The 13,107-nt window shown below is 39.8% G+C and overlaps 1 pseudogene; it reads left to right on the forward strand.

Moving 5' to 3' along the window:
- Positions 1 to 5,134: 5,134 nt before the first annotated feature.
- Positions 5,135 to 5,862, forward strand: LOC102824785 (annotated as a pseudogene).
- Positions 5,863 to 13,107: the final 7,245 nt, after the last annotated feature.

Genomic DNA, 13,107 nt, shown 5'->3' on the forward strand with positions numbered 1-13,107 from the left:
CTGCACTTCTTCCAAAACAGATCTATTGGTTCTTTTGGCAGTCCATGGCACTTTCAATATTCTCCTCCAACACCACAACTCAAAGGCATCAATTCTTCTACGGTCTTTCTTTGCTTTCAATGCACCTTGGACTTCTTCCTCCATATCATCAGTGAAAACAAGGCCAGGGGCAGACTGTGGAAAGACCATCAGTTACTGAACAAGAGGATATAACTATAATAAATAACTATGCTCCCAGTCAAAAAGCCTCAAAATACGTAAATCAAATTCTAATAGAATAGAAGAAACAAACAGAAAATTCTACAATAATGATGTTGTTGTTGTTGTTAAGTGCTGTCGAGTTGGTTCCGACCCATAGCGACCCTGTACAGGGTTTCCGAGGGTGTAAATCTTTATGGGAGTAGAAAGCCTCATCTTTCTCCCACGGAGCGGCTGGTAGTTTCGACTGCTGACCTTAAGGTTTGCAGCCCGATTCGTAACCACTACGCTACCAGAGCTCACCTACAATAATGATAGGAGATTTTAATATACCTTCCAATACAGCACTTTCAATGAAGGACAGAACAGCTAAGAAGAAGCTCAAAAAATACACAAAAGAACTAAACAACACAATCAACCAACTTGACCTCATAGATCCACATAGAACAGTTAACCCAACAACAACACAATATACATTTTTTTCCAGTGAACATAGAATATTCTTCAGAATAAACCATATATTAGACCACAAAGCAAGCCTCCATAAATAGAAAAAATTGAAATGCTACAAATCATCTTTTCAGATAACAATACTATGTCATCAACAATAGGAGAAAAAATCAAATACTTGGAAATTGAAGAACATCCTGCTAAAAGCTATCGGGTAATAAAATAAGTGAAAAATTAAATTTAAAAATATTCCTTTAAACAAATGAGAATGAACACACAACATATCAAAACCTTTGAGACATAGCAAAAACAATGCTTAAAGGGAAATTTATAGCAATAAACACACATCCAAAAAGAAGAAGAACCAAAATCAACATTAGTGCAACATATACAATTAGAAGATGGGCAGAAAAGTAAGCTTACTACCGCTAGAAAATAATAAAGATCAGAATAGAAATAAATAAAATAGGAAACAGAAAGAACTAACAAGAAAAGAAATTGGTCCTTTGAAAAGATTAATAAAATCAAAAAAACACTGGCAAATCTAACAAAAAAAGAAGATTCAAATAACACAAATAAACAATTATATGGGTAATATCAAAACAGAGCCAATGGAAATAAAAAGGATAATACAGAACAATATGAAAAATTATACTCCAACAAATTTCAAAATCGAGAAAAAATGAACAAATCTTTAGAAAAGCATTACTTATCTAAATTAACGCAGATGGAAGTAGAAAACTTGAAGAGATTTATAACAAAAGAAATAATTGGTCAGGCCATTAAAAATCTCCCAACAAAATCAAAAGTTCAGGTCAAGATGGCTTTACTAGTGAATTTTACCAAACATTAGAAGAGCTAACATCAGTTTACTCAAACTATTCCAGAACATAGAACAGGATAGAAAACTCCTGAATACATTTATGAAGCAACCATAACCCTCATACCAAAACCAAGCAAGGACATCACGACACCACTATAAGAGAAAATTATAGACAAATATTCTTTATGAACATAGATGTAAAAATTCTCAACAAAATTATAACCAATAGAATTCAATGACATAACAAAAAGCAATACATCATGACCAAGTGGGAGTCAGACCAGGTATGCAAGGATAGTTCAATATTAGAAAAACAATCAATGTAATCCATCACAGAAATAAAACAAAGGAAAAGAACCACATGATTTTTTTTTTTTCTTTTCTTTTTTTTTAAGTATTTGCTTCTATTCCCTCTGGTTTTTTCTTTTTCTTTTGTTTTTGTTTTTGATATACACAAAAACACTTGGAATATATAATCATTTAAACAACCAAAGGGCACATTCTGTAAGTCAGCCTTCTGGCCACCAGCACATAGTCTTTCTCTTTCCATGAGTCTAGAGTCCTCAGGTGCTCTATTTCTCCATGTCCTCATCTCTGTCTCCATCTCTGGTGTCGCTGCTCCTCTGGTTAGGGTCCAATGTTCCCGATCATGCTCTTCTCTCTTGGTGGTCTTAGGGTCCTCTGTTCCTGGAATGTAAGATTAACTACTCCCCCTTTATGTTACAAAACGTCTACCTTTATAGTTGTGATAATCACAATAGTCATGATAACAGTTACTCACTAGTGAATCAAAAGAATCCTATCCCCACCCCCATTTCCTTTCACCAGACCCATTTAGACAAGATGAAAACTATTCAGTGGGGACTCTACACTCCACCACCCCCCCCGCACACTCTGAAACTCAAATCCCTCTTGAAAACTTATAAACCAGCCACTTTGTACCTTTATAGCTCCTTCTGTTTTAGATAGCCAATGTTTAAGTTGCCCACCCCATCCCATCCCATCCCTATCAACCCTGTATACCAAGGGGATAAGCTTGATCCTTAATGTGAAGACTCCTTCCCTCCAGGTTGGTATTTTGAACTACTATATCCATAAGTATAGGTCAAGCTCATCAAATTGTAGCAATTTACACTTGGTTCCTTTATCAAATTTCTTTTTATTCCTCTAGTCAAGCTCTGGTCATTAAGCCATTGAAGTTAGATCAAATAGGTATGGTCTGCACATTTGGGTGTTCTTGTGGATCACTCTCAGCTCTAGCCCTCCATGGCTAGGCCAGTGTCCATAGGCTCAGGAGTTCCCAAGTCTCCCCAAACTTCAGACCAACCAGCCCTTCCTCTTCTCTCTCTCATTTCAAGGTCAACAGGAGTCAATGAAACGTGATTGAACTTAGTCAATATCTTCATTGCTGGCTTTCCCCCGCTTTCACTCATATGTGGACCAATGTGGTCACCAGTTAGCTTATAAGCGTGCTTGGGTGTTCCCTTTGAGTTTCAGACTTGGAAGGGGGTAGAACCACCTGATCTTATTGATTGATGAATAAAAGGAATTTGACAAAAGTCAACACCCATTCCTGATAAAAATACATTCAACAAAATAGAAATTCTTCATCATAATTAATTAACAAATTCAACAATCAGCATTACTCTCAATGGAGAGAAACTGAGTGTTCCCTTTGTGAACAGGAACCAGACAAGGATGCCCTTTGTCACCACTCCTATTCAATATTGTGTTGGAAGTCTTAGCTAGAGCTATAAGGCAAGAAGAGGAAATTAAAGGCATTCAGTTGACCAAAAAGAAATAAAACTTTCTCTATTGGTAGTTGACATGATCCTTTACATTTTAAAAAAATCCCAAAGAATTCAGCAAGAAAATTATTAAAATTCATTGCTAGATCATTGTATTTAGTTGCAAAATATGTGGCAAAAGAGAAAGTAGCTAACAAAGAAAACACTTTTAAACGGTAAACATGGTGTGCTCAATTACTTATAGCAATAAATTAAAACTAGACCTTTAGTTTCACAAAATTTCACTAAATCTGTAGTACTCCAAAACACTTAGAAGCAATGTTTATCATTGGTTAAAGTCTAGGATAGATTTTGTTCATGGTAATATCAATAGGACATATATATAAGTTAAAAAACAAGGTACAGAATACTTTATCAATAAATTAATAGTAAATCAGAAGCAACTACTAATAATTATCAGTAAAACAAAAGTAATATTATATCCTGAGGGAAATGGTACAGGACTGAGCAGTGTTTTATTATGTTGTGCACAGAGCCGTTATAAATCAGAACTGACTTAAGGGCACCTAGCAAAAAACAATGCCAACCTCAAACATGTGAAGTATACACAGAAGTGTTCATTCTCAATGCACCCCTATTAATGCAGCAATCTGGTCCCTGCAAAAAGTAGATGAATCAGAAAAGAGAGGACTATCAACTTATCCAAATGGTAGCCTCATTTCCATTACATTGGGCTCTCTTTAATAGAGCAGATATAGCTTCTGTTATATTGTATACAGTTATTAATCTTGTGGATGTATTTTTAAAATATTCATCTGGAAAAATATCAGAAGAATTTACATTCATTTGTAAAAGACATCAATGTACATTTATGATCGTTTCTCAGATCTATACTAACTTTCTTGCTTTCTGTTATAACATAGTCCAAAGGGATTTGATTATCCAGACATTCCACAGTGCATTATGCTGGTCAATTACACTTATAGCATAATGTTAATAAACCTTGGGGGGAAGTATAAAGTGACAAGCAAGTACTCTCATTGTCTTAATAAGAACCATGTGCATCAGAAGTTAGAAAAAATGCACTGCAATGATTCAAGTCTCCATCAGGGAAGTCTTTAGAAATCTGGTGACCTAGGGCATAATGAGACATACCATTCACTATAAAGGACAAGTTACACTACGAGGAATAGTCCTCTTCTGATTTTACAGACAGTGTGCACATTTGGGAATCCAAACCATTTGTCAGGTGACAATCCAAACAATTTGAATGGCACCCAGAGCAAGAGTGGGATCTGCAGTAGGTTTACACTGTGGTACATAGGTTATGATCCATAATCCTATTTTGCTAGGGGCATCTCTGGTAGATAAGGGTGTTGTGCCGCCTCTGGAAAACCTTATAAAAGAACAGGACTGTAGACCTCCAGAGTTCTGGATCAAGAACAGAGAATTATACATTATCTGAAAAGCAACTTACGGTTAGTTACTGGCTCTTAGTAGAGACTGTGCACCTGACCATGAAGCATCAAGTGACTATGTGACCAGAGTTGTTCATCTGGAGTTGCATACTGTCACACCCACCAAGTCACATAGCATGTCACGCAAACTCTCATTCTCCTGCCTCTGTTACAGCAAAACCTCTCCCTCAGCTCACACCAATGTAGATGTTCCCTACAATTAATCAGCTGAGGAACCCCAGGTCTGATTCACAGGTGGGATGGTTCAAGCTAAAAATTCAATTAAAATTTATCTTTTCATTGTAAAGTAAAATATGAAGATAAAGAAGTTGTGCAGACCAAGTGTTTAACTCAAGATTTTATAAGGCAGAGTTGCCCCCACAGTCCTGCCTTGTTGCCATAGTGATTAGAGCCGCAGGCTGAGCCCAGCACCTGCTCCGCTGCTGGACTCAGAAAAGATGAAGGCCTCCCTGAGGCCTCTGGGGCTGCCTGTGAGCTGGGGCGCATCATTGCCAGCTTCCCTAAGTGGTACACACCTGACACCTGTCTGCAGCTCAAGGAACACTTCGACAGGTGGGTCAGCTCAGCCTGTGAGCATAGGGACATAGGGCTCATTGGGCTCAGACTCTCCAAGGTGGTGGTTGTGGAGGACCTCTATGCTGGGAAGACCAGCCCCATCCATAGGTTTTGTAAGAACGTCTTTGACAGCGACTACAAGGCCACCATTGGGGTGACATTTGAGACTGGGTGCTTTGAGATTGCTGGGGTCCCCTACAGCCTGCAGATCTGGGACATAGCCGGGCAGGAGAAATTCAAGTGTATCTCATCTACCTACCACCGTGGAGCCCAGGCCATCATCACAGCCTTCGACCTCTTTGATCTACAGACCTCGGAGCACACCAGGAAATGGCTGGAGGATGTGCTGGGGGAGAATGAGCCGGGCTCGAGTGCCGTCTTCCTGGGTGGGAACAAGAAGGATCTTCTGTTAGGGGCAGCATGTCTGAGGGCTGAAATGGAGGCCATGCATCTGGCCAATGACATGCAGGCTGAGTTCTGGGCAGTGTCTTCCAAAACAGGGGAAAATGTACGGGCCCTATGGAGCCGCGTCTTCGCCCTGGCCTTGGAGCACTTAGGCCTGCAGGAGTTGGAGCCGAGGAGAGCATCTGGCCCCAGGTCGGCTACGTGAGCCTTATCTAAATGGAGAGGTATGCTTCTGAGGCCCAGTAAAATGAGAGGCAGTCCAGCCTGGGATGCTGTTACTGAGACCTGCTTGAATCCCCTCCAACCGGCCCACGAGGGCAGAGCCCATGAACGTGGGGGGGTGGCAGGAAGCTCAGAGCATATCTGTTGTTAGGGGTGGAGGCCTTTCCCCAGTTTCTCCATCACTCACTGCCACCTGCTTATCACCTCTTTGAGATAGGTCAAGAGCCAGAGGGTCCCTACTGGTCCCCAGGGCCTCACTGCCTAGTCTGTGGCCACCGCGGGATCACTGGAAGGCCATCCCTAGCAGGATCATCGGATGATCCATCCCATCCTGATATACGTTGGCCTCAGCCCCTTTCCCCTTGCCTACATACACAGTGCCCATCGATCCCTCCCCAGGCAATCCTGAGGTACCTCCAGATACTTCTTAGCACCGTGTGCTAGGAGAACCTACTTGTCACCCTGCCCAGGCCCAGCCTTGAGGATCCTGTCAGACATGACTCAGAACTCATGTCTCAGAGCTCCAGGTCTGGGCGTCATTAAGCCCCTACCCTGAGACTGACTCCCAGGATAACCTGGGAGGTGAATATGCAGGGCTCCTGGGCTGCTGTGGTGCCTCACAATCCTCGGGGTCTCAACTTGGGTCACTGGATACTGACCATATATTGGCCATGGCTCACAGTGGCCTAAGGACAACACTGCCTGCTAGGCTTCTGCAGCCGAATCCATGACTCCCATACAGCCATGGGACCAGGCTCCCTTGAAGTTGCTGCTCCCTGTGGCCTCCCCTTCCCTCCTTCCCAGTGGCTCTGAGACAGTCAGCAGAACCAGCCCTGTGCAGAGAAGAATCACAGGCAAAAGAAAACTGGAGTACAACTCCTGGGACTCCTCCAGTCTGATGTGTGCAACAAACTGATGCAGCCCTGGAGGCAATAACTCATCTATGCCAAGAAATTTGGAAGACAGCTGCCTGGCCAACTGGTTGGAAGAAACCCATATTTGTGCCCATTCTAAATAGAGGTGACCTAAGGGAATGCAAAAATCACTGGACAATATCACTAATATCTCATGCAGGTAAAATTTTGCTAAATATAATTCAAAAATGGCTACAAGAGTACATTAACAAGGAACTTCCATAGGTTCAAGCTGGATTCAGACAAGGACTTAAATGAAGGGTACCACTGCTGATGTCAGATGGATCTTGGCTGAAAGCAGAGAATACCAGAAAGATGTTTACCTGTGCTTTACTGACTATGCAAAGGCTTTTGATTGTGTGGATCATGACAAGCTATGGACAACATTGCAAAGAATGAGTATTCGGGATCACTTAATTGTATTTACGAGGAACCTGTACCTAGATCAAGAGGCAGTTGTTTGAACAGGAAAAGAGAACACTTAATGGTTTAAAATTAGGAAAGGCGTGAGCCAGGGTTGTATTCTTTCACCATACTTATTCAATCTGTATGCTGAGCAAATAATTCAAGAAACTGGATTATATAAAGAAAAGTATCCACAAAATACCAAAATTGTGACCTGCTATTTCAAAACAATTAAACAAATATTAAGGGAATGCTACAAGACACGAAAAAACAAAACGTAGTATATCAGAATTAGAAAATTCAGAAATGAACTGACAGCACTCAGTAAACAATTCAAAATTAAGGGGTAAAAAAATCATTTCAAAAGTGAAGACAACGCTAGTAGGAATCCAAGAGTGAATTAATCCAACATAAATTGTCAAGGACTTCATTCTTCTTGGATCAACTATCAACATTCATGGAAGCAGCAGTCAAGAAATTAAAGGACATATTGCATTAGGCAAATCTGCTGCACAAGACCTTTTTCAAGTGTTGAAGAGCAAAGATATCAGCTTTTAGACTAAGGTGCGCCTGACCCAAGCCATGGTATTTTCAATGACCTCCTATGTATGCGAAAGCTGGACAGTGAATAAGGAAGACCATAGAAGAATTGATGCTTTTGAATTATGGTGTTGGAGGAGAATTTTTAAAGTGCCTTGGGCTACCAAAAGAACCAACAGATCTGTGTTGGAAGAAGTACAGCCAGAGTGCTCCTTGGAGGCCAAGATAGCCAAACTTTGTCTCCCATACTTTGGACATATTGTCAGGAGGAACCAATCTCTGGAAAAGGATATCATGTTTGGTAAGGTGGAAGGTCAGAGAAAAAGAGGAAGACCCCCAACAAGATGGGGTGGCCAAATGGCAGCATCAGTGGGCTCAAGCATGGCAACAATAGTGAGGTTGGCCCAGGATCGGGCCGTGTTTCATTCTGCTGTGCATAAGGTCACTATGAGTCAGTAATGACTCGATGGCACCTAACAACAACATACTGTCTTAGAAGTAGAAATTGAGAAAAGAACATTTTTTAAAATTAGATATAAAATAAAAAGATTAAATATTGTTAAGTGTCATTGAGCCGGTTCTGACTCATAGCAATGGACTCTGTATAGACATTTCAAGGAGCAGCTGGTGAGTTTGACCTGCTAACCTTGAGCTTCAAACAGACCTTGAGGTTGAGTGCTTATCCTATGGCACCATAGCAGGACCCAATGTTGTTGCTAGGAGTTTCGAGTAGGTACTGACTCATAGCCACCTTATGCACAGCAGAACGAATCACTACCTAGTCCTGTGCCAACCTCACAATCGTTGCTATGCAAGTCCATTGCTGCCGACATTGTGCCAATCCATCTTGTTAGAGGTCTTCCTCTTTTTCACTGACCCTTCACTTTAACAAGCATGATGCCCTTCTCCAAGGACTGCTCCCTCCTGATAATATGTCCAAAGTAAGAAAGGCGAAGGCTGGCCATCCTGGCTTCTAAGGAACATTCTGACTACACTTCTTCCAAAACAGATTAGTTATTTTGGCAGGCCATGGTACTTCTAATATTCTCTTCCAATACCGTAACTCAAATGTATCCACTCTTCCATGGTCTTGTTTATTCATTGTCTTTCACATGCATATGAGGCTATTGAAAATGCCATGGCTTGGGTTAGATACACATGAGTCCTCAAATTGACATCATTGCCCTTGAACACTTTAAAGAGGTCTTGTGTAGCAGATTTGCCAATACAATCCATCATTTGATTTCTTGATTGATGCTTCCATGACTGTTGATGGTTGCGCTGAACAAAATAAAGTCTTTGACAACTTCAATCTTTTCCTCCATTTTTCTTGATGTTATTTATTTGTCCAGTAGTTATTTTCTTTACATTGAGGTGCAACTCGTACTGAAGGCTATGGTCTTTGATCTTTGTCAGGAAGTATTTTAAGTGCTCTTTGCTTTCAGCAAGCAAGTTTGTTAATGACTGTTCCCCCAAACCTTGGCAGAAGAAATTTGAGTTAATAAGGGCTAGATTTCTCCAACTACTTCAGTCTTCTTCAATGCAGAGTGCTTCCAATCACTTGGTATTGGATACAGCAAAACCCCTTCAAGTCTGACCTGCTGTTCTCAGTTTGGTCCACCTTCTAGTGCCTATCCATTGGCTACCTTCAGGTTCTGCTCTTCTCTGTTGTTTCCCTTTTTCTTCTCCCTGCTGATTGTGTTTTGTAGTTTATTGTGATTTGGCCACACCTACCTGTAGGTTCAGGTTTGTGAGGAAAGTTTTTCATTTTGATTTTTTGTTTTTCTTTTCTAAGTTTTTATTGTGAATTGAGTGATAGTTTACATGGAAGAACATGGATTTTACACTCATAGTTTTGTTATAATGATTACAATCTCCTCCATGCATCATCATTCAACAATATTTGCTTCTATTCCCTGTTTGTTGGGGGGGAACTGAGGGGGCTGGGTGGGATGTACACAAAAACACTCAGGAATATATAATCATTTAAACAACCAAAGGGTACATTCTGCAAGCCTGCCTTCTGGCTGCCAGCACACAGCCTTTCTCTTTTCATGAGTCTAGAGTCCTCAGCTGCTCTATCTCTCCTCATTTAGGTTTGTTGTAAGAGTTCATGTTTAGTTTTTTTAAGAAAAAAAATATATACTTTAATAATTGTAATTTGATCTTTACAGAAACTAAAAGAAAAAGAGTCTGCTTTGTGTTTAGCTGAGCAAAATATCCTTTCAAGAGACAAAGTAATCAACAAATTGAGACTTCGATTGCCTGCCACTACAGAACGAGAAAAGCTTATTGCTGAGGTAGGCAGAAAAGAGATGGAACCACAGTCTCATCACACAGTACAAATTGCTCATCAAACCATTGCAAACATGGATGCAAGGTTAAATCAAAAGGAGGAAGTGTTAAAGAAGTATCAATATCTCCTAGACAAAGCCAGAGAGGTATTTGATTACGTTATGCTATTTATTTATTGCCATTTGTTTTAGTTAAATGCCAACTATCACACTGCCCTGAAATGGTAGTTTATGCCATGCTTTCAAATGATTCTATTTAGGAATTGTTACTTTTGCATGATTAGATTATAGATTTTTCATTAAACCTGACAGTTTTATTGTTTTTGTTTTTACTTGTGATCTTAGGTGTTATCTTAATAATTTTATTTGTGTGACGCTTCCTTTTTTTTTTTTTTTTAAGGTTTTTATTGTGGATTGAGTGGAAGTTTACAGGGCAAATCATCAGTTTTACATTCAACAAATCATACACCTTGTTTCATGACAATGATTATAATCCCCTCCATGTACCATCAGTTAATAGTATTTCTCTCTATTCACTTTAGCTTTAAAAAAAAATTTTTTTTTTAAACAACACTCAGGCATATATAATAATGTACACCTCTAAAGGGCACATTCTAAAAGTCAGCCTCCTGGCCACCAGCTCCCATGAATCTATAGAGTCCTCAGCTGCTCCCCCTTTCCACAATCCCATCGCTGCCTCCTTCTCTGGTGTCACTGCTTCTCTGGATGAGGTCCCACATTCTGCTTGTGCTCTTCTCCCTTGATGGTCCTCTATCTCTAGACTGTAAGATTACCCACTCCCATTTTTGTTACAAAACTTCTACCTTTACAACTGGGACAGTCGCAATTAGTCATAATGACAATTATTCACTATTGAATCATATGAATTTTATTCCCATCTCCTTTCACCAGACCCATGTAGACAAGATGAAAACTATTCAGTGGGGACTCTTTCTTCCCCCACACACTCTTTTTTACATTTTCCATGGACCTTTATTATTATTATTATTAACTTTTTATTGTGAATTGAATGACAGTTTACAGAACAGACCATCAGTTTTATATTCAGTAAATCCTATGTTGTGCTTCATTTACAATGATTGCAATCCTCTATATGTACAAACAGATAACAGTATTTACCTCTATTCACTTTATCTATTGCATTCCTCCCTGTGTCTCCTGCTACCTTCGTCTTTCCTCTGCTAGTATCTCTTTTTTTTTTAAGGTTTTTATTATGGATTGAATGAAAGTTTACAGGGCAGATCATCAGTTTTACATTCAACAAATCATACACCTTGTTTCATTACAATGATTATAATCCCCTCCATGTACCATCAGTTAACAATATTCCTCTCTATTCACTTTAGCTCTCTCTCTATTTTTTTTTAATGTTTTATTGTGAATTATATGATAGTTTACATGAGAGAACTTTAGTTTTACATTCATTCCATCATATATCATCTCATTGCCATGGTTCCAATCCCCTCCATGCATCATCAACCACCCAAAGGGTATATCCCAGAACCCCGCCCCCTACACTCCCCCCTCCCCCCCACCCTCCACCCCTAGTTTTATGCCCACAGTCCCTTTCCCTCTCTGGGTCCAAAGTCCCCAGTAGACCCTCTTAAACTATACTCCCTCTTGAAAACTTATAAGCCAGTCACTTTGTGCTTTTATCGTCCCTCATTTTAGTTAGCCAATGTCTAAGTTGCCCATCCCTCTCTACCCTGTATACAGAGGGGATATCATTGATATTTGATGTGAAGACTCCTTCCCTCTCTGCTGATATTTAGAGTTACAACATCTGTGAGTATATGTCAGGTTCATCAAATTGAAGCAATTTACCCCTGTTTCCTTTATCCAAAAAAAATTTTTTTTCAATCTTCCTCTAATCAAGTTCTGATTATCAAGCCATCAAGGCTAGGTCAAATGATACTGTCTGCAAGTTTGGGTGTTGTTCATGTTTAGCTTTGCCATCTAATTTATCTGTTTTGTATAGAAATTCAGAGACTGAAAATATGTGCTGCTAACATAATCCACAAAAACAATGTTCTACATTCTGCTTGGTTGAGTAGTGTCTGGGATCTTGAAAGCTCATGAGTGGGTGGTCTAAGGCACAGCTATTGGTCTCTCCATGTGCAGAAGAAAGAAGAGTGATAAAAACTGAAGAGGCTTGAAATCAATTCGTTCAATGGACTAATAAAACATGTGAACATCAGTCTTCATGACTCTGAGACCCGATGAACTAGACGGTGCCTGACTACCACTACTAACTGTCCTGACAGGGATCATATTAGAGGGTTACATTGTAAGAAAACTCAAAATTATTTAATTAAAAAAAATAAACATTTTTTTAAAACGGATTTACTGGTCAGAAACGAGATGAGGAGCCTGAGACTATGGCCCTCAATCATCCTTCAGGTCTGGAAAGGAACTTGCCATCATGGCCCGATTTTCAGCCAAGCAGTAGATACGTTTATGGGGGGGACAACAACATTAACAAGGAATACTCACCACAGAATGGTCAATCGTTCAAAATCAAAAGGGCAACATTTTTCTAAGAACAAAGTTGAGAAGGCATGGGAGGTGGGTGGAATGCGAACAGGAACCACAGGAAGGAAGTGGGATAACAGTTGTTGCATGGAAGGGATTGCAAACATGGAGATGAAACAAGTGTATGAATTGTCTATGTAAAGCTGATGATCTTGTCTGTAAACCTTTAATCAATTCACAATAAAAAGTTAAAAAAGGAAAAATAAAAATAAAATATAGGCTGTCACTATTATCTCCCCAAAAGTCTCCATATGAAATGCATTTTTGCATCAAGGCAGAGATCTAATTTCCATATTTTCTCATATGAATAACTATGTTTCCAAAACCACTTACTGAAAAACCCAACTGTTTCCTCACTTTTTCTGTAATCCTTCCTCTGTTATATATCCAGTGCTTTATACCCCTACCACCATGCAATAGCTCACTGTTTTAATTACTGTTGTTGTTGTTAGGCATCATTGAGTCAGTGCCAACTCACAGCGACCTTATGCAAGGCAGAACGAAACACTGCCCGATCCTGGG

The sequence above is a fragment of the Chrysochloris asiatica genome, unplaced genomic scaffold (genome assembly GCF_000296735.1).
Source record: "Chrysochloris asiatica unplaced genomic scaffold, ChrAsi1.0 scaffold00017, whole genome shotgun sequence".
Classification (NCBI taxonomy): Eukaryota; Metazoa; Chordata; class Mammalia; order Afrosoricida; family Chrysochloridae; genus Chrysochloris; species Chrysochloris asiatica.